We start from the raw sequence: 25263 nt of genomic DNA on the forward strand, positions 1-25263 counted from the left end.
CCCATCCCCTGACTGTCGTGGATTACGCCCACCCATCCTCCCTGACTGTCGTGGATTACGCCCACCCATCCTCCTGACTGTCGCGGATTACGCCACCCATCCTCCCTGACTGTCGTGGATTACGCCCACCCATCCTCCCTGACTGTCGTGGATTACGCCCACCCATCCTCCCTGACTGTCGTGGATTACACCCACCCATCCCCCCTGACTGCCGTGGATTACGCCCACCCATCTGCCCTGACTGTCGTGGATTACGCCCACCCATCCCCCCTGACTGTCGTGGATTACGCCCACCCATCCCCCTGACTGTTGTGGATTACGCGCACCCATCCTCCCTGACTGTCATGGATTACACCCACCCATCCTCCCTGACTGTCGTGGATTACGCCCACCCATCCTCCCTGAACAATGTCGTGGATTACGTACACCCATCCTCCCTGACTGTCGTGGATTACGCCCACCCATCCTCCCTCACTGTCATGGATTACGCCCACCCATCCTCCCTGACTGTCGTGGATTACGCCCACCCATCCCCTGACTGTCGTGGATTACGCCCACCCATCCTCCTGAACAATGTCGTGGATTACGCCCACCCATCCTCCCCTGACTGTCATGGATTACGCCCACCCATCCTCCCTGAACAATGTCGTGGATTACGCACACCCATCCTCCCTGACTGTCGTGGATTACGCCCACCCATCCTCCCTGACTGTCGCGGATTACGCCCACCCATCCTCCCTGACTGTCGTGGATTACGCCCACCCATCCTCCCTGACTGTCGTGGATTCGCCCACCCATCCTCCCTGACTGTCATGGATTACGCCCACCCATCCCCCTGACTGTCGTGGATTACGCCCACCCATCCTCCCTGACTGTCGTGGATTACGCCCACCCATCCTCCCTGACTGTCGCGGATTACGCCCACCCATCCTCCCTGACTGTCGTGGATTACGCCCACCCATCCTCCCTGACTGTCGTGGATTACGCCCACCCATCCTCCTGACTGTCGTGGATTACACCCACCCATCCCCCTGACTGCCGTGGATTACGCCCACCCATCTGCCCTGACTGTCGTGGATTACGCCCACCCATCCCCCTGACTGTCGTGGATTACGCCCACCCATCCCCCCTGACTGTTGTGGATTACGCGCACCCATCCTCCCTGACTGTCATGGATTACACCCACCCATCCTCCCTGACTGTCGTGGATTACGCCCACCCATCCTCCCTGACTGTCGTGGATTACGCCCACCCATCCTCCCTGACTGTCATGGATTACGCCCACCCATCCCCCCCTGACTCCCTGGATTACGCCCACCCATCCCCCTGACTGTCGTGGATTACGCCCACCCATCGCCCCTGACTGTCGTGGATTACGCCCACCCATCCCCCTGACTGTCGTGGATTACGCCCACCCATCCTCCCTGAACAATGTCGTGGATTACGCCCACCCATCCCCCTGACTGTCGTGGAATACGCCCACCCATCCCCCTGACTGTCATGGATTACGCCCACCCATCCTCCTGAACAATGTCGTGGATTACGCCCACCCATCCCCCTGACTGTCGTGGATTACGCCCACCCATCCCCCTGACTGTCGTGGATTACGCCCACCCATCCCCCTGAACAATGTCGTGGATTACGCCCACCCATCCTCCCTGACTGTCATGGATTACGCCCACCCATCCTCCCTGAACAATGTCGTGGATTACGCACACCCATCCTCCCTGACTGTCGTGGATTACGCCCACCCATCCTCCCTGACTGTCGTGGATTACGCCCACCCATCCTCCCTGACTGTCGTGGATTACGCCCACCCATCCTCCCTGACTGTCATGGATTACGCCCACCCATCCCCCCTGACTGTCGTGGATTACGCCCACCCATCCTCCCTGACTGTCGTGGATTAAGCCCACCCATCCTCCCTGACTGTCATGGATTACGCCCACCCATCCCCCCTGACTGTCGTGGATTACGCCCACCCATCCTCCCTGACTGTCGTGGATTACGCCCACCCATCCTCCCTGACTGTCGTGGATTACGCCCACCCATCCCCCTGACTGTCGTGGATTACGCCCACCCATCCCCCTGACTGTCGTGGATTACGCCCACCCATCCTCCCTGACTGTCATGGATTACGCCCACCCATCCTCCCTGACTGTCGTGGATTACGCCCACCCATCCTCCCTGACTGTCATGGATTACGCCCACCCCCCCTGACTGTCTTGGATTCGCCCACCCATCCTCCCTGAACAATGTCGTGGATTACGCCCACCCATCCTCCCTGACTGTCATGGATTACGCCCACCCATCCTCCCTGAACAATGTCGTGGATTACGCCCACCCATCCTCCCTGACTGTCATGGATTACGCCCACCCATTCTCCCTGACTGTCGTGGATTACGCCCCACCCATCCCCCTGACTGTCGTGGATTACGCCCACCCATCCTCCCTGAACAATGTCGTGGATTACGCCCACCCATCCTCCCTGACTGTCATGGATTACGCCCACCCATCCTCCCTGAACAATGTCGTGGATTACGCACACCCATCCTCCCTGACTGTCGTGGATTACACCCACCCATCCTCCCTGACTGTCGTGGATTACGCCCACCTATCCCCTGACTGCCGTGGATTACGCCCACCCATTCTCCCTGACTGTCGTGGATTACGCCCACCCATCCCCCCTGACTGTCGTGGATTACGCCCACCCATCCTCCCTGAACAATGTCGTGGATTACGCCCACCCATCCTCCCTGACTGTCATGGATTACGCCCACCCATCCTCCCTGAACAATGTCGTGGATTACGCACACCCATCCTCCCTGACTGTCGTGGATTACACCCACCCATCCTCCCTGACTGTCGTGGATTACGCCCACCTATCCCCCCTGACTGTCATGGATTACGCCCACCCATCCTCCCTGAACAATGTCGTGGATTACGCCCACCCATCCTCCCTGACTGTCATGGATTACGCCCACCCATCCTCCCTGAACAATGTCGTGGATTACGTACACCCATCCTCCCTGACTGTCGTGGATTACGCCCACCCATCCTCCCTCACTGTCATGGATTACGCCCACCCATCCTCCCTGACTGTCGTGGATTACGCCCACCCATCCCCCCTGACTGTCGTGGATTACGCCCACCCATCCTCCCTGAACAATGTCGTGGATTACGCCCACCCATCCTCCCTGACTGTCATGGATTACGCCCACCCATCCTCCCTGAACAATGTCGTGGATTACGCACACCCATCCTCCCTGACTGTCGTGGATTACGCCCACCCATCCTCCCTGACTGTCGCGGATTACGCCCACCCATCCTCCCTGACTGTCGTGGATTACGCCCACCCATCCTCCCTGACTGTCGTGGATTACGCACACCCATCCTCCCTGACTGTCGTGGATTACACCCACCCATCCTCCCTGACTGTCGTGGATTACGCCCACCTATCCCCCCTGACTGTCATGGATTACGCCCACCCATCCTCCCTGAACAATGTCGTGGATTACGCCCACCCATCCTCCCTGACTGTCATGGATTACGCCCACCCATCCTCCCTGAACAATGTCGTGGATTACGTACACCCATCCTCCCTGACTGTCGTGGATTACGCCCACCCATCCTCCCTCACTGTCATGGATTACGCCCACCCATCCTCCCTGACTGTCGTGGATTACGCCTACCCATCCCCCCTGACTGTCGTGGATTACGCCCACCCATCCTCCCTGAACAATGTCGTTGATTACGCCCACCCATCCTCCCTGACTGTCATGGATTACGCCCACCCATCCTCCCTGAACAATGTCGTGGATTACGCACACCCATCCTCCCTGACTGTCGTGGATTACGCCCACCCATCCTCCCTGACTGTCGCGGATTACGCCCACCCATCCTCCCTGACTGTCGTGGATTACGCCCACCCATCCTCCCTGACTGTCGTGGATTACGCCCACCCATCCTCCCTGACTGTCATGGATTACGCCCACCCATCCCCCTGACTGTCGTGGATTACGCCCACCCATCCTCCCTGACTGTCGTGGATTACGCCCACCCATCCTCCCTGACTGTCGCGGATTACGCCCACCCATCCTCCCTGACTGTCGTGGATTACGCCCACCCATCCTCCCTGACTGTCGTGGATTACGCCCACCCATCCTCCCTGACTGTCGTGGATTACACCCACCCATCCTCCCTGACTGTCGTGGATTACGCCCACCCATCCCCCCTGACTGCCGTGGATTACGCCCACCCATCTGCCCTGACTGTCGTGGATTACGCCCACCCATCCCCCCTGACTGTCGTGGATTACGCCCACCCATCCCCCTGACTGTTGTGGATTACGCCCACCCATCCCCGCTGAACAATGTCGTGGACTACGCCCACCCATCCCCCTGACTGTCGTGGATTACGCCCACCCATCCTCCCTGACTGTCGTGGATTACGCCCACCCATCCTCCTGAACAATGTCGTGGATTACGCCCACCCATCCTCCCTGACTGTCGTGGATTACGCCCACCCATCCCCCCTGACTGTCGTGGATTACGCCCACCCATCCCCCTGACTGTCGTGGATTACGCCCACCCATCCCCCTGACTGTCGTGGATTACGCCCACCATCCCCCTGACTGTCGTGGATTACGCCCACCCATCGCCCCTGACTGTCGTGGATTACGCCCACCCATCCCCTGACTGTCGTGGGTTACGCCCACCCATCCCCTGACTGTCGTGGATTACGCCCACCCATCCCCCCTGACTGTCGTGGATTACGCCCACCCATCCCCCTGAACAATGTCGTGGATTACGCCCACCCATCCTCCCTGACTGTCGTGGATTACGCCCACCCATCCTCCCTGAACAATGTTGTGGATTACGCCCACCCATCCCCCTGACTGTTGTGGATTACGCCCACCCATCCTCCCTGACTGTCGTGGATTACGCCCACCCATCCCCCTGACTGTCGTGGATTAGGCCCACCATCCTCCCTGACTGTCGTGGATTACGCCCACCCATCCCCCCTGACTGTCGTGGATTACGCCCACCCATCCCCCTGACTGTCGTGGATTACGCCCACCCATCCCCCTGACTGTCGTGGATTACGCCCACCCATCCCCCTGACTGTCGTGGATTACGCCCACCCATCGCCCTGACTGTCGTGGATTACGCCCACCCATCCCCCTGACTGTCGTGGATTACGCCCACCCATCGCCCCTGACTGTCGTGGATTACGCCCACCCATCCCCCTGACTGTCGTGGATTACGCCCACCCATCCTCCCTGACTGTCATGGATTACGCCCACCCATCCTCCCTGAACAATGTCGTGGATTACGCCCACTCATCCCCCCTGACTGTCGTGGATTACGCCCACCCATCACCCCTGACTGTCGTGGATTACGCCCACAAATCCTCCCTGACTGTCGTGGATTACGCCCACAAATCCTCCCTGACTGTCGTGGATTACGCCCACCCATCCCCCCTGACTGTCGTGGATTACGCCCACAAATCCTCCCTGACTGTCGTGGATTACGCCCACAAATCCTCCCTGACTGTCGTGGATTACGCCCACAAATCCTCCCTGACTGTTTGTGGATTACACCCACCCATCCTCCCTGACTGTCGTGGATTACACCCACCCATCCTCCCTGAACAAACTCCGTCATGTCGATTTCGTCTAATGTAACGAGACCATTAGTAGGTGTCATACGTCTTGGAGGTGCTCAGAAATACATCAAGTATATTTCGAATGGCTCTGACGCCAATTTGAGTGCTCTCTGTGTGAGATAACACAAATCCCCACCATAAGTGTTCTTCAGCCCCGCCATCTGCCACAGTAACTATCCTTCACTGAGAGAGAGAGAGAGAGGGGGGGGGATAGAGGGATAGAGAGAGAGAGAGAGAGAGAGAGAGAGAGCAGTTCCCTTCTCCAAATCCATCTGTGGCAGATTATATCCACAGTCCCGCTCTCTCCTCTCTCCACCCCTCTCTCCTTTCTCCATCCCTCTCTCCTCTCTCCATCCCTCTCTCCTCTCTCCATCCCTCTTTCCTCTCTCTCCTCTCTACATCCCTCTCTCATCTCTCCATCCCTCTCTCATCTCTCCATCCCTCTCTCATCTCTCCATCCCTCTCTCATCTCTCCATCCCTCTCTCCCCTACCATCCCTCTCTCCTCTCTCCATCCCTCTCTCATCTCTCCATCCCTCTCTCCTCTCTCCCTCTCTCATCTCTCCATCCCTCTCTCCCCTACCATCCCTCTCTCCTCTCCCCATCCCTCTCTCATCTCTCCATCCCTCTCATCTCTCCATCCCTCTCTCCTCTCTCCATCCCTCTCTCCTCTCTCCTCTCTCCATCCCTCTCTCCTCTCTCCATCCCTCTCTCCTCTCTCATCCCTCTCTCCATCCCTCTCTCCTCTCTCCATCTCTCTCTCCATCCCTCTCTCCTCTCGCCATCCCTCTCTCCTCTCTCCATCCCTCTCTCCTCTCTCCATCCCTCTCCCCTCTCTCCTCTCTCCATCCCTCTCATGTTACTCCATCTCTCTCTCCATCCCTCTCCCCATCCCTCTCTCATCTCTCCATCCCTCTCTCCCCTACCATCCCTCTCTCCTCTCTCCATCCCTCTCTCCTCTCTCCATCCCTCTCTCCTCTCTCCATCCTTCTCTCCTCTCTCCATCCCTCTCTCATCTCCACATCCCTCTCTCCATCCCTCTCTATTCTCTACATCCCTCTGTTCTTTCCATCCCTCTCTCCTCTCTCCATCCCTCTCTCATCTCTCCATCCCTCTCTCCATCCCTCTCTATTATCTACATCCCTCTCTCATCTCTCCATCCCTCTCTCATCTCTCCATCCCTCTCTCCCCTACCATCCCTCTCTCCTCTCTCCATCCCTCTCTCCTCTCTCCATCCCTCTCTCCTCTCTCCATCCCTCTCTATTCTCTACATCCCTCTCTGTTCTCTCCATCCCTCTCTCCTCTCTCCATCCCTCTCTCCTCTCTCCATCCCTCTCTCCTCTCTCCTCTTTCCATCCCTCTCTCATCTCTCCATCCCCCTCTCCTCTTTTCATCCCTCTCTCCATCCCTCTCTCATCTCTCCATCCCTCTCTTCTCTCCTCCATTCAAAAAGTCATTACTACCACAGCCATCCCCATCAGAATTATAGCATGACCCAATAACTAATGTGCAAAACATGTGGAAAGACCTCTGATTCCTACTTCTTCTCCAAGTCTACGTTCCACATGGCACCCTATTCCCTATATAGTGCACTACTTTAGACCAGAGCCCTATGGAACCCTATTCCCTATGTAGTGCACTACTTTAGACCAGAGCCCTATGGAACCCTATTCCCTATATAGTGCACTACTTTAGACCAGAGCCCTATGGAACCCTATTCCCTATGTAGTGCACTACTTTTAACCAGGGTAGTGCACTATATAGGAAATAGGGTACCATTTGTGATGCATTCCACTTTGGCTTCAGAACAGACGGACTGCTGTTACCATAACAACCCCCCACTTCTGCTACTGGTTGTTTATTATCTATGCAAAGTCACTTTACCCCTACCTACATGTATAAATTCACCTTCACTAACGTGCACCCACGCACATTGACTCTGTACCGACACCCCCTGTATACAGCCTCGTTATTATTATTTTATCGTGTTACTTCTTGATTTTTTACTTTTGTTTAATTAGTAAATATGTTCTTAACTCTATTTCCTGAAATGCATTGTTGGTTAAGGGCTTGTAGGTAAACATTTCACTGTAAGGTCTACCTACACCAGCTGTGTTTGGCGGCAGGGTAGCCTAGTGGTTAGAGTGTAGCGGCGGGTAGCCTAGTGGTTAGAGTGTAGCGGCGGCAGGTAGCCTAGTGGTTAGAGTGTAGAGGCGGCAGGGTAGCCTAGTGGTTAGAGTGTAGCGGCGGCAGGTAGCCTAGTGGTTAAAGTGTAGAGGCGGCAGGGTAGCCTAGTGGTTAGAGGGTAGAGGTGGCAGGGTAGCCTAGTGGTTAGAGTGTAGCGGCGGGTAGCCTAGTGGTTAGAGTGTTTGACTAGTAACCGGAAGGTTGCAAGGTTGCAAAACCCCGATCTGACAAGGTACAAATCTGTCGTTCTGCACCTGAACAGGCAGTTAACCCACTGTTCCTAGGCCGCCATTGAAGATAAGAATTTGTTCTTAACTGACTTGCCTAGTTAACATTATACATAAAGGTAAAAAAAAAGAAATGTGACAAATACAATTTGATTTGATTCAAGTAATCAACTAATCATCAAGCTTTGATTATTTGAATCAGCTGTGTAGTGTTTGGGCAAAAACCAACACACTGCTTGGGGTCCCGACAACGGAGTTTGGAAAACGCTGCTGTGTTTCTGCACGTCCTAACACGCTTAACCATCTATGGGATCGGTGTGTCCCCTCCCCCTGTGGGACGGTTGAGCTAACATATGTTAATGCGATTAGCATCCGTTTGTAAAGCAACAAAAACATTTCCCAGGACATAGACATATCTGATATTGGCAGAAAGATTAAAATTATTGTCAAACTAACTGCACTGTCCAATTTACAGTAGCTATTACAGAAAACTATGCTATTAAAGAATACCATGCTATTGTTTGAGGAGAGTGTACAATTACAAACATGAAAATGTATTAATAAAACAATTAGGCAATTTGTGCAGTCTTGAAACATCATTTTGAACATGCAACGGTTCATTGGATCAGTCTAAAACATTACGCATACACTGCTTCCATCTAGTGGCCAAAATCTAAATTGCGCCTGGGCTGGGCATCAAGTATAGTCATATCCGAGCTTCAAGTCCTGAGCTACAGGCAGAAAGATTTGAGTGTGTCATTTCGACCAATGCAATGCAAGAGAGAGCCAGGAATCGTCTGTATGAAAGCCATTTCAATGAATTAATGTGAACGTGAATACTTGTGAATCTCTATGAAGTAACAGTTCTACTGCCCCTATACCGTACTACTGCCCCTATACAGTACTACTGCCCCTATACCGTACTACTGCCCCTATACAGTACTACTGCCCCTATACAGTACTACTGCCCCTATACCGTACTACTGCCCCTATACAGTACTACTGCCCCTATACCGTACTACTGCCCCTATACAGTACTACTGCCCCTATACAGTACTACTGCCCCTATACAGTACTACTGCTCCTATACAGTACTACTGCTCCTATACAGTACTACTGCCCCTATACAGTACTACTGCCCCTATACAGTACTACTGCCCCTATACAGTACTACTGCTCCTATACTGTACTACTGCCCCTATACAGTACTACTGCTCCTATACAGTACTACTGCCCCTATACAGTACTACTGCCCCTATACAGTACTACTGCCCCTATACAGTACTACTGCTCCTATACAGTACTACTGCTCCTATACTGTACTACTGCCCCTATACAGTACTACTGCCCCTATACAGTACTACTGCTCCTATACAGTACTACTGCTCCTATACAGTACTACTGCTCCTATACAGTACTACTGCCCCTATACAGTACTACTGCTCCTATACAGTACTACTGATCCTATACAGTACTACTGCCCCTATACAGTACTACTGCTCCTATACAGTACTACTGCTCCTATACAGTACTACTGCTCCTATACAGTACTACTGCTCCTATACAGTACTACTGCCCCTATACAGTACTACTGCTCCTATACAGTACTACTGCCCCTATACAGTACTACTGCTCCTATACAGTACTACTGCTCCTATACAGTACTACTGCTCCTATACAGTACTACTGCTCCTATACAGTGCCTTGCGACAACCCTGCACACTTACCATTTACATTACATCAAAAGGCCATTTAACCCCACATTGGGTTGTAATACAGACATCCTCTTGCTGTTGTAAAATAAGGTATTGAAATCAGTCTGTGATAAACGGGTGTTAGTGCCAGTCCGTGGTACCAGCGGCAGAACGCTGAACTCTACGTTTTCATCCTATAGCTCGTTCTTCATTTCCCTGGCTCTCTCTTGTCCCTTTGCAGCAGACAGGCATATGGTGAGCAATACGAATGGAGCATCAAATCATAATATCACTATAAATATAGAATAGTGAGAATCACAATATGTATCTTATCTGCCGCCCCATCATTTTGGCAGTATGGTGATAATATAGTCTGGTGATAATATGGTCTGGTGATAATATGGTATGGTGAGGTCTCTCAGTATGGTGATAATATGGTATGGTGATAATATAGTATGGTGATAATATGTTATGGTGATAATATGGTATGGTGATTATATGGTCTGGTGATAATATGGTATGGTGATAATATGGTATGGTGATAATATAGTATGGTGATAATATAGTATGGTGATAATATGGTATGGTGATAATATGGTATGGTGATAATATAGTCTGGTGATAATATAGTCTGGTGATAATATGGTATGGTGATAATATAGTCTGGTGATAATATAGTCTGGTGATAATATAGTCTGGTGATAATATGGTATGGTGATAATATGGTATGGTGATAATATAGTATGGTGATAATATAGTCTGGTGATAATATGGTATGGTGATAATATAGTCTGGTGATAATATGGTATGGTGATAATATAGTCTGGTGATAATATAGTCTGGTGATAATATAGTCTGGTGATAATATGGTATGGTGATAATATAGTCTGGTGATAATATAGTCTGGTGATAATATAGTCTGGTGATAATATAGTCTGGTGATAATATGGTATGGTGAGGTCTCTCAGTATGGTGATAATATAGTATGGTGATAATATGGTATGGTGATAATATGGTATGGTGATAATATGGTATGGTGATAATATGGTATGGTGAGGTCTCTCAGTATGGTGATAATATAGTCTGGTGATAATATAGTCTGGTGATAATATGGTATGGTGAGGTCTCTCAGTATGGTGATAATATGGTATGGTGAGGTCTCTCAGTATGGTGCTAATATGGTATGGTGATAATATGGTATGGTGATAATATGGTATGGTGATAATATGGTGAGGTGATAATATGGTATGGTGGTAATATGGTATGGTGATAATATGGTATGGTGATAATATGGTATGGTGATAATATGGTCTCTCAGTATGGTGATAATATGGTATGGTGATAATATGGTCTCTCAGCATGGTGATAATATGGTATGGTGATAATATGGTATGGTGATAATATGGTATGGTGATAATATGGTATGGTGATAATATGGTGAGGTGATAATATGTTATGGTGATAATATGGTGAGGTGATAATATGGTATGGTGATAATATGGTATGGTGATAATATGGTGTGGTGGTAATATGGTGAGGTGATAATATGGTATGGTGATAATATGGTATGGTGATAATATGGTATGGTGATAATATGGTATGTGAGGTCTCTCAGTATGGTGATAATATGGTATGGTGAGGTCTCTCAGTATGGTGATAATATGGTATGGTGATAATGAGGTATGGTGATAATATAGTATGGTGATAATATGGTATGGTGATAATATGGTGAGGTGAAAATATGGTATGGTGATAATATGGTATGGTGATAATATGGTATGGTGATAATATGGTATGGTGATAATATAGTCTGGTGATAATATGGTATGGTGATAATATAGTCTGGTGATAATAAAGTCTGGTGATAATATAGTCTGGTGATAATATAGTCTGGTGATAATATGGTATGGTGAGGTCTCTCAGTATGGTGATAATATGGTATGGTGATAATATGGTATGGTGATAATATGGTATGGTGAGGTCTCTCAGTATGGTGATAATATAGTCTGGTGATAATATAGTCTGGTGATAATATGGTATGGTGAGGTCTCTCAGTATGGTGATAATATGGTATGGTGAGGTCTCTCAGTATGGTGCTAATATGGTATGGTGATAATATGGTATGGTGATAATATGGTATGGTGATAATATGGTGAGGTGATAATATGGTATGGTGGTAATATGGTATGGTGATAATATGGTATGGTGATAATATGGTATGGTGATAATATGGTCTCTCAGTATGGTGATAATATGGTATGGTGATAATATGGTCTCTCAGCATGGTGATAATATGGTATGGTGATAATATGGTATGGTGATAATATGGTATGGTGATAATATGGTATGGTGATAATATGGTGAGGTGATAATATGTTATGGTGATAATATGGTGAGGTGATAATATGGTATGGTGATAATATGGTATGGTGATAATATGGTGTGGTGGTAATATGGTGAGGTGATAATATGGTATGGTGATAATATGGTATGGTGATAATATGGTATGGTGATAATATGGTATGTGAGGTCTCTCAGTATGGTGATAATATGGTATGGTGAGGTCTCTCAGTATGGTGATAATATGGTATGGTGATAATGAGGTATGGTGATAATATGGTGAGGTGATAATATGGTATGGTGATAATATGGTATGGTGAGGTCTCTCAGTATGGTGATAATATGGTATGGTGATAATATGATATGGTGAGGTCTCTCAGTATGGTGATAATATGGTATGGTGATAATATGGTATGGTGATAATATGGTGAGGTGATAATATGGTATGGTGATAATATGGTATGGTGATAATATGGTGAGGTGATAATATGGTATGGTGATAATATGGTATGGTGATAATATGGTATGGTGATTATATGGTAGAGTGATAATATGGTATGGTGAGGTCTCTCAGTATGGTGATAATATGGTATGGTGATAATATGGTATGGTGATAATATGGTATGGTGAGGTCTCTCAGTATGGTGATAATATGGTATGGTGATAATATGGTATGGTGATAATATGGTATGGTGATAATATGGTGAGGTGATAATATGGTATGGTGATAATATAGTATGGTGATAATATGGTATGGTGATAATATGGTAGGGTGAGGTCTCAGTATGGTGATAATATGGTATGGTGATAATATGGTATGGTGGTAATATGGTGAGGTGATAATATGGTATGGTGATAATATGGTAGGGTGAGGTCTCAGTATGGTGATAATATAGTATGGTGATAATATGGTATGGTGATAATATGGTATGGTGATAATATGGTATGGTGATAATATGGTGAGGTGATAATATGGTATGGTGATAATATGGTATGGTGATTATATGGTATAGTGATAATATGGTATGGTGAGGTCTCTCAGTATGGTGATAATATGGTATGGTGATAATATGGTATGGTGATAATATGGTATGGTGAGGTCTCTCAGTATGGTGATAATATGGTATGGTGATAATATGGTATGGTGATAATATGGTATGGTGATAATATGGTGAGGTGATAATATGGTATGGTGATAATATAGTATGGTGATAATATGGTATGGTGATAATATGGTAGGGTGAGGTCTCAGTATGGTGATAATATGGTATGGTGATAATATGGTATGGTGGTAATATGGTGAGGTGATAATATGGTATGGTGATAATATGGTAGGGTGAGGTCTCAGTATGGTGATAATATAGTATGGTGATAATATGGTATGGTGATAATATGGTATGGTGATAATATGGTATGGTGAGGTCTCTCAGTATGGTGATAATATGGTATGGTGATAATATGGTATGGTGAGGTCTCTCAGTATGGTGATAATATGGTATGGTGATAATATGGTATGGTGATAATATGGTATGGTGATTATATGGTATGGTGATTATATGGTATGGTGAGGTCCCTCAGTATGGTGATTATATGGTATGGTGATAATATGGTATGGTGATAATATGGTATGGTGAGGTCTCTCAGTATGGTGATATGGTGATAATATGGTATGGTGATAATATGGTGAGGTGATAATATGGTATGGTGATAATATGGTATGGTGATAATATGGTATGGTGATAATATGGTATGGTGATAATATGGTATGGTGGTAATATGGTGAGGTGATAATATGGTATGGTGATAATATGGTATGGTGGTAATATGGTGAGGTGATAATATGGTATGGTGATAATATGGTAGGGTGAGGTCTCAGTATGGTGATAATATAGTATGGTGGTGATAATATGGTATGGTGATAATATGGTATGGTGATAATATGGTATGGTGATAATATGGTGAGGTGATAATATGGTATGGTGATAATATGGTATGGTGATTATATGGTATAGTGATAATATGGTATGGTGAGGTCTCTCAGTATGGTGATAATATGGTATGGTGATAATATGGTATGGTGATAATATGGTATGGTGAGGTCTCTCAGTATGGTGATAATATGGTATGGTGATAATATGGTATGGTGATAATATGGTATGGTGATAATATGGTGAGGTGATAATATGGTATGGTGATAATATAGTATGGTGATAATATGGTATGGTGATAATATGGTAGGGTGAGGTCTCAGTATGGTGATAATATGGTATGGTGATAATATGGTATGGTGGTAATATGGTGAGGTGATAATATGGTATGGTGATAATATGGTAGGGTGAGGTCTCAGTATGGTGATAATATAGTATGGTGATAATATGGTATGGTGATAATATGGTATGGTGATAATATGGTATGGTGATAATATGGTATGGTGAGGTCTCTCAGTATGGTGATAATATGGTATGGTGATAATATGGTATGGTGAGGTCTCTCAGTATGGTGATAATATGGTATGGTGATAATATGGTATGGTGATAATATGGTATGGTGATTATATGGTATAGTGATAATATGGTATGGTGAGGTCTCTCAGTATGGTGATAATATGGTATGGTGATAATATGGTATGGTGATAATATGGTATGGTGAGGTCTCTCAGTATGGTGATAATATGGTATGGTGATAATATGGTATGGTGATAATATGGTGAGGTGATAATATGGTATGGTGATAATATAGTATGGTGATAATATGGTATGGTGATAATATGGTATGGTGATAATATGGTATGGTGGTAATATGGTGAGGTGATAATATGGTATGGTGATAATATGGTAGGGTGAGGTCTCAGTATGGTGATAATATGGTATGGTGATAATATGGTATGGTGATAATATGGTATGGTGATAATATGGTGAGGTGATAATATGGTATGGTGATAATATGGTATGGTGATAATATGGTATGGTGATTATATGGTATAGTGATAATATGGTATGGTGAGGTCTCTCAGTATGGTGATAATATGGTATGGTGATAATATGGTATGGTGATAATATGGTATGGTGAGGTCTCTCAGTATGGTGATAATATGGTATGGTGATAATATGGTATGGTGATAATATGGTATGGTGATAATATGGTATGGTGATAATATAGTATGGTGATAATATGGTATGGTGATAATATGGTAGGGTGAGGTCTCAGTATGGTGATAATATGGTATGGTGATAATATGGTATGGTGGTAATATGGTGAGGTGATAATATGGTATGGTGATAATATGGTAGGGTGAGGTCTCAGTATGGTGATAATATGGTATGGTGATAATATGGTATGGTGGTAATATGGTGAGGTGATAATATGGTATGGTGATAATATGGTAGGGTGAGGTCTCAGTATGGTGATAATATAGTATGGTGATAATATGGTATGGTGATAATATGGTATGGTGATAATATGGTATGGTGATAATATGGTATGGTGAGGTCTCTCAGTATGGTGATAATATGGTATGGTGATAATATGGTATGGTGAGGTCTCTCAGTATGGTGATAATATGGTATGGTGATAATATGGTATGGTGATAATATGGTGAGGTGATAATATGGTATGGTGATAATATGGTGAGGTGATAATATGGTATGGTGATAATATGGTATGGTGATAATATGGTGAGGTGATAATATGGTATGGTGATAATATGGTATGGTGATAATATGGTATGGTGATTATATGGTATAGTGATAATATGGTATGGTGAGGTCTCTCAGTATGGTGATAATATGGTATGGTGATAATATGGTATGGTGATAATATGGTGAGGTGATAATATGGTATGGTGATAATATGGTGAGGTGATAATATGGTATGGTGATAATATGGTATGGTGATAATATGGTGAGGTGATAATATGGTATGGTGATAATATGGTATGGTGATAATATGGTATGGTGATTATATGGTATAGTGATAATATGGTATGGTGAGGTCTCTCAGTATGGTGATAATATGGTATGGTGATAATATGGTATGGTGATAATATGGTATGGTGAGGTCTCTCAGTATGGTGATAATATGGTATGGTGATAATATGGTATGGTGATAATATGGTATGGTGATAATATGGTGAGGTGATAATATGGTATGGTGATAATATAGTATGGTGATAATATGGTATGGTGATAATATGGTAGGGTGAGGTCTCAGTATGGTGATAATATGGTATGGTGATAATATGGTATGGTGGTAATATGGTGAGGTGATAATATGGTGAGGTGATAATATGGTATGGTGATAATATAGTATGGTGATAATATGGTATGGTGATAATATGGTATGGTGATAATATGGTGAGGTGATAATATGGTATGGTGATAATATGGTATGGTGATAATATGGTATGGTGATTATATGGTATAGTGATAATATGGTATGGTGAGGTCTCTCAGTATGGTGATAATATGGTATGGTGATAATATGGTATGGTGAGGTCTCTCAGTATGGTGATAATATGGTATGGTGATAATATGGTATGGTGATAATATAGTATGGTGATAATATGGTATGGTGATAATATGGTAGGGTGAGGTCTCAGTATGGTGATAATATGGTATGGTGATAATATGGTATGGTGGTAATATGGTGAGGTGATAATATGGTATGGTGATAATATGGTAGGGTGAGGTCTCAGTATGGTGATAATATAGTATGGTGATAATATGGTATGGTGATAATATGGTATGGTGATAATATGGTATGGTGAGGTCTCAGTATGGTGATAATATAGTATGGTGATAATATGGTATGGTGATAATATGGTGAGGTGATAATATGGTATGGTGATAATATGGTATGGTGATAATATGGTGTGGTGGTAATATGGTGAGGTGATAATATGGTATGGTGATAATATGGTATGGTGATAATATGGTATGGTGATAATATGGTATGTGAGGTCTCTCAGTATGGTGATAATATGGTATGGTGAGGTCTCTCAGTATGGTGATAATATGGTATGGTGATAATGTGGTATGGTGATAATATAGTATGGTGATAATATGGTATGGTGATAATATGGTGAGGTGATAATATGGTATGGTGATAATATGGTATGGTGATAATATGGTATGGTGATAATATGGTATGTGAGGTCTCTCAGTATGGTGATAATATGGTATGGTGAGGTCTCTCAGTATGGTGATAATATGGTATGGTGATAATGTGGTATGGTGGTAATATAGTATGGTGATAATATGGTATGGTGATAATATGGTGAGGTGATAATATGGTATGGTGATAATATGGTATGGTGATAATATGGTATGGTGATAATATGGTATGGTGATAATATGGTGAGGTGATAATATGGTATGGTGATAATATGGTGAGGTGATAATATGGTATGGTGATAATATGGTATGGTGATAATATGGTATGGTGATAATATGGTATGGTGATAATATGGTGAGGTGATAATATGGTATGGTGATAATATGGTATGGTGATAATATGGTATGGTGATAATATGGTATAGTGATAATATGGTATGGTGATTATATGGTATAGTGATAATATGGTATGGTGAGGTCTCTCAGTATGGTGATAATATGGTATGGTGATAATATGGTATGGTGATAATATGGTGAGGTGATAATATGGTATGGTGATAATATGGTGAGGTGATAATATGGTATGGTGATAATATGGTATGGTGAAAATATGGTGAGGTGATAATATGGTATGGTGATAATATGGTATGGTGATAATATGGTATGGTGATTATATGGTATAGTGATAATATGGTATGGTGAGGTCTCTCAGTATGGTGATAATATGGTATGGTGATAATATGGTATGGTGATAATATGGTATGGTGAGGTCTCTCAGTATGGTGATAATATGGTATGGTGATAATATGGTATGGTGATAATATGGTATGGTGATAATATGGTGAGGTGATAATATGGTATGGTGATAATATGGTATGGTGATAATATGGTAGGGTGAGGTCTCAGTATGGTGATAATATGGTATGGTGATAATATGGTATGGTGGTAATATGGTGAGGTGATAATATGGTATGGTGATAATATGGTAGGGTGAGGTCTCAGTATGGTGATAATATAGTATGGTGATAATATGGTATGGTGATAATATGGTATGGTGATAATATGGTATGGTGAGGTCTCAGTATGGTGATAATATAGTATGGTGATAATATGGTATGGTGATAATATGGTATGGTGATAATATGGTGAGGTGATAATATGGTATGGTGATAATATGGTATGGTGATAATATGGTGTGGTGGTAATATGGTGAGGTGATAATATGGTATGGTGATAATATGGTATGGTGATAATATGGTATGGTGATAATATGGTATGTGAGGTCTCTCAGTATGGTGATAATATGGTATGGTGAGGTCTCTCAGTATGGTGATAATATGGTATGGTGATAATGTGGTATGGTGATAATATAGTATGGTGATAATATGGTGAGGTGATAATATGGTATGGTGATAATATGGTGAGGTGATAATATGGTATGGTGATAATATGGTATGGTGATAATATGGTATGGTGATAATATGGTATGGTGATAATATGGTGAGGTGATAATATGGTATGGCGATAATATGGTATGGTGATAATATGGTATGGTGATTATATGGTATAGTGATAATATGGTATGGTGAGGTCTCTCAGTATGGTGATAATATGGTATGGTGATAATATGGTATGGTGATAATATGGTATGGTGATAATATGGTAGGGTGAGGTCTCAGTATGGTGATAATATGGTATGGTGATAATATGGTATGGTGGTAATATGGTGAGGTGATAATATGGTATGGTGAGGTCTCAGTATGGTGATAATATAGTATGGTGATAATATGGTATGGTGATAATATGGTATGGTGATAATATGGTATGGTGATAATATGGTGAGGTGATAATATGGTATGGTGATAATATGGTATGGTGATTATATGGTATAGTGATAATATGGTATGGTGAGGTCTCTCAGTATGGTGATAATATGGTATGGTGATAATATGGTATGGTGATAATATGGTATGGTGATAATATGGTATGGTGATAATATGGTATGGTGAGGTCTCTCAGTATGGTGATAATATGGTATGGTGATAATATGGTATGGTGATAATATGGTGAGGTGATAATATGGTATGGTGATAATATAGTATGGTGATAATATGGTATGGTGATAATATGGTAGGGTGAGGTCTCAGTATGGTGATAATATGGTATGGTGATAATATGGTATGGTGGTAATATGGTGAGGTGATAATATGGTATGGTGAGGTCTCAGTATGGTGATAATATAGTATGGTGATAATATGGTATGGTGATAATATGGTATGGTGATAATATGGTATGGTGATAATATGGTATGGTGATAATATGGTGAGGTGATAATATGGTATGGTGATAATATGGTATGGTGATAATATGGTATGGTGATTATATGGTATAGTGATAATATGGTATGGTGAGGTCTCTCAGTATGGTGATAATATGGTATGGTGATAATATGGTATGGTGATAATATGGTATGGTGATAATATGGTATGGTGATAATATGGTATGGTGAGGTCTCTCAGTATGGTGATAATATGGTATGGTGATAATATGGTGTGGTGATAATATGGTATGGTGATAATATGGTGAGGTGATAATATGGTATGGTGATAATATAGTATGGTGATAATATGGTATGGTGATAATATGGTAGGGTGAGGTCTCAGTATGGTGATAATATGGTATGGTGATAATATGGTATGGTGGTAATATGGTGAGGTGATAATATGGTATGGTGAGGTCTCAGTATGGCGATAATATAGTATGGTGATAATATGGTATGGTGATAATATGGTATGGTGATAATATGGTGAGGTGATAATATGGTATGGTGATAATATGGTGAGGTGATAATATGGTATGGTGATAATATGGTGAGGTGATAATATGGTATGGTGAGGTCTCTCAGTGAGGTGATAATATGGTATGGTGATAATATGGTATGGTGATAATATGGTATGGTGATTATATGGTATAGTGATAATATGGTATGGTGAGGTCTCTCAGTATGGTGATAATATGGTATGGTGATAATATGGTATGGTGATAATATGGTATGGTGATAATATGGTATGGTGAGGTCTCTCAGTATGGTGATAATATGGTATGGTGATAATATGGTATGGTGATAATATGGTGAGGTGATAATATGGTATGGTGATAATATGGTATGGTGATAATATGGTGAGGTGATAATATGGTATGGTGATAATATGGTATGGTGATTATATGGTATAGTGATAATATGGTATGGTGAGGTCTCTCAGTATGGTGATAATATGGTATGGTGATAATATGGTATGGTGATAATATGGTATGGTGAGGTCTCTCAGTATGGTGATAATATGGTATGGTGATAATATGGTATGGTGATAATATGGTATGGTGATAATATGGTATGGTGATAATATGGTATGGTGATAATATGGTGAGGTGATAATATGGTATGGTGATAATATAGTATGGTGATAATATGGTATGGTGATAATATGGTAGGGTGAGGTCTCAGTATGGTGATAATATGGTATGGTGATAATATGGTATGGTGGTAATAGGTTGAGGTGATAATATGGTATGGTGATAATATGGTAGGGTGAGGTCTCAGTATGGTGATAATATTGTATGGTGATAATATGGTATGTTGATAATATGGTATGGTGATAATATGGTATGGTGAGGTCTCAGTATGGTGATAATATAGTATGGTGATAATATGGTATGGTGATAATATGGTATGGTGATAATATGGTATGGTGAGGTCTCAGTATGGTGATAATATAGTATGGTGATAATATGGTATGGTGATAATATGGTATGGTGATAATATGGTGAGGTGATAATATGGTATGGTGATAATATGGTATGGTGATAATATGGTGTGGTGGTAATATGGTGAGGTGATAATATGGTATGGTGATAATATGGTATGGTGATAATATGGTATGGTGATAATATGGTATGTGAGGTCTCTCAGTATGGTGATAATATGGTATGGTGAGGTCTCTCAGTATGGTGATAATATGGTATGGTGATAATGTGGTATGGTGATAATATAGTATGGTGATAATATGGTATGGTGATAATATGGTGAGGTGATAATATGGTATGGTGATAATATGGTATGGTGATAATATGGTATGGTGATAATATGGTATGTGAGGTCTCTCAGTATGGTGATAATATGGTATGGTGAGGTCTCTCAGTATGGTGATAATATGGTATAGTGATAATGTGGTATGGTGATAATATAGTATGGTGATAATATGGTATGGTGATAATATGGTGAGGTGATAATATGGTATGGTGATAATATGGTATGGTGATAATATGGTATGGTGATAATATGGTGAGGTGATAATATGGTATGGTGATAATATGGTGAGGTGATAATATGGTATGGTGATAATATGGTATGGTGATAATATGGTATGGTGATAATATGGTATGGTGATAATATGGTATGGTGATAATATGGTGAGGTGATAATATGGTATGGTGATAATATGGTATGGTGATAATATGGTATGGTGATTATATGGTATAGTGATAATATGGTATGGTGAGGTCTCTCAGTATGGTGATAATATGGTATGGTGATAATATGGTATGGTGATAATATGGTATGGTGATAATATGGTATGGTGATAATATGGTATGGTGAGGTCTCTCAGTATGGTGATAATATGGTATGGTGATAATATGGTATGGTGATAATATGGTATGGTGATAATATGGTGAGGTGATAATATGGTATGGTGATAATATAGTATGGTGATAATATGGTATGGTGATAATATGGTAGGGTGAGGTCTCAGTATGGTGATAATATGGTATGGTGATAATATGGTATGGTGGTAATATGGTGAGGTGATAATATGGTATGGTGAGGTCTCAGTATGGTGATAATATAGTATGGTGATAATATGGTATGGTGATAATATGGTATGGTGATAATATGGTATGGTGATAATATGGTGAGGTGATAATATGGTATGGTGATAATATGGTATGGTGATAATATGGTATGGTGATTATATGGTATAGTGATAATATGGTATGGTGATAATATGGTGAGGTGATAATATGGTATGGTGATAATATGGTATGGTGATAATATGGTATGGTGAGGTCTCAGTATGGTGATAATATAGTATGGTGATAATATGGTATGGTGATAATATGGTATGGTGATAATATGGTGAGGTGATAATATGGTATGGTGAGGTCTCTCAGTATGGTGATAATATGGTATGGTGATAATATGGTATGGTGATAATATGGTATGGTGATTATATGGTATAGTGATAATATGGTATGGTGAGGTCTCTCAGTATGGTGATAATATAGTATGGTGATAATATAGTATGGTGATAATATGGCATGGTGATAATATGGTATGGTGATAATATGGTATGGTGATAATATAGTATGGTGATAATATGGTATGGTGATAATATGGTATGGTGATAATATGGTATGGTGATAATATGGTGAGGTGATAATATGGTATGGTGATAATATGGTATGGTGATAATATGGTATGGTGATAATATAGTATGGTGATAATATGGTATGGTGATAATATGGTATGGTGATAATATGGTATGGTGATAATATGGTGAGGTGATAATATGGTATGGTGATAATATGGTATGGTGATAATATGGTATGGTGAGGTCTCTCAGTATGGTGATAATATAGTCTGGTGATAATATGGTATGGTGATAATATGGTATGGTGATAATATGGTATGGTGATAATATGGTATGGTGATAATATAGTATGGTGATAATATGGTATGGTGATAATATGGTATGGTGATAATATGGTGAGGTGATAATATGGTATGGTGATAATATGGTATGGTGAGGTCTCTCAGTATGGTGATAATATAGTCTGGTGATAATATGGTATGGTGAGGTCTCTCAGTATGGTGATAATATAGTCTGGTGATAATATGGTATGGTGAGGTCTCTCAGTATGGTGATAATATGGTATGGTGAGGTCTCAGTATGGTGGTAATATGGTATGGTGATAATATGGTATGGTGAGGTCTCAGTATGGTGGTAATATGGTCTGGTGATTATATGGTATGGTGATTATATGGTATGGTGATTATATGGTATGGTGATAATATAGTATGGTGATAATATGGTATGGTGATAATATAGTATGGTGATAATATGGTATGTTGATAATATGGTGTGGTGATAATATAGTATGGTGATAATATAGTATGGTGATAATATGGTATGGTGATAATATGGTATGGTGATAATATGGTGAGGTGATAATATGGTATGGTGATAATATGGTATGGTGATAATATGGTATGGTGATAATATGGTATGGTGATGTCTCTCAGTATGGTGATAATATAGTATGGTGATAATATGATGAGGTGATAATATGGTATGGTGATAATATGGTATGGTGATAATATGGTATGGTGATAATATGGTGATAATATGGTATGGTGATAATATGGTATGGTGATAATATGGTATGGTGAGGTCTCTCAGTATGGTGATAGTATGGTATGGTGATAATATGGTGATACTATGGTATGGTGAGGTCTCTCAGTATGGTGATAATATGGTATGGTGATAATATGGTATGGTGAGGTCTCTCAGTATGGTGATAATATGGTATGGTGCTAATATGGTATGGTGAGGTCCCTCAGTATGGTGATAATATGGTATGGTGATAATATGGTGATAATATGGTATGGTGAGGTCTCTCAGTATGGTGATAATATGGTATGGTGATAATATGGTATCGGTAGTATGGTGGTAATATGTATCGGCAGTATGGTGGTAATATGGTATCGGCAGTATGGTGATAATATGGTATCGGCAGTATGGTGGTAATATGGTATCGGCAGTATGGTGGTAATATGGTATGGTGAGGTCCCTCAGTATGGTGATAATATGGTATCGGCAGTATGGTGATAATATGGTATCGGCAGTATGGTGATAATATGGTATGGTGATAATATGGTATGGTGAGGTCTCTCAGTATGGTGATAATATGGTATCGGCAGTATGGTGGTAATATGGTATCGGCAGTATGGTGGTAATATGGTATGGTGATAATATGGTATCGGTATGGTGGTATGGTGGTATGGTGATAATGTATCGGTAGTATGGTGGTAATATGTATCGGCAGTATGGTGGTAATATGGTATCGGCAGTATGGTGGTAATATGGTATCGGCAGTATGGTGGTAATATGGTATCGGCAGTATGGTGATAATATGGTATCGGCAGTATGGTGATAATATGGTATCGGCAGTATGGTGATAATATGGTATCGGTAGTATGGTGGTAATATGTATCGGCAGTATGGTGGTAATATGGTATCGGCAGTATGGTGGTAATATGGTATCGGCAGTATGGTGATAATATGGTATCGGCAGTATGGTGGTAATATGGTATCGGCAGTATGGTGGTAATATGGTATCGGCAGTATGGTGATAATATGGTATGGTGAGGTCCCTCAGTATGGTGATAATATGGTATCGGCAGTATGGTGATAATATGGTATCGGCAGTATGGTGGTAATATGGTATCGGCAGTATGGTGGTAATATGGTATCGGCAGTATGGTGATAATATGGTATCGGCAGTATGGTGGTAATATGGTATCGGCAGTATGGTGATAATATGGTATCGGCAGTATGGTGATAATATGGTATCGGCAGTATGGTGGTAATATGGTATCGGCAGTATGGTGGTAATATGGTATCGGCAGTATGGTGGTAATATGGTATCGGCAGTATGGTGGTAATATGGTATGGTGAGGTCCCTCAGTATGGTGGTAATATGGTATCGGCAGTATGGTGGTAATATCTCATTTTGAGGCCCATGGCTCATCTCCCAGCCCAAGCTGTAGTTGTCATGCGGTTCATCGATGTTAAATAAATCCCTAAGTAACGTATAGTTGTCATGTGGTTCATTTTTGTCACTTGAAAATGCCAGTCCAAACTTAAAGCTTGGTACTCTGTTTAAAACCCTGACAGAGTTTGGCATTTCCCAACTCCCT

General features: G+C 42.6%; 1 protein-coding gene across 1 annotated transcript in view; it reads right to left on the reverse strand.

The window, feature by feature from the left end:
* Nucleotides 1-25263, reverse strand: part of dcc (DCC netrin 1 receptor) — a 675496-nt gene that overhangs the window by 370670 nt on the left and 279563 nt on the right. The window lies entirely within an intron of this gene.

The sequence above is a fragment of the Oncorhynchus nerka genome, linkage group LG22 (genome assembly GCF_034236695.1).
Source record: "Oncorhynchus nerka isolate Pitt River linkage group LG22, Oner_Uvic_2.0, whole genome shotgun sequence".
Lineage (NCBI taxonomy): Eukaryota > Metazoa > Chordata > Actinopteri > Salmoniformes > Salmonidae > Oncorhynchus > Oncorhynchus nerka.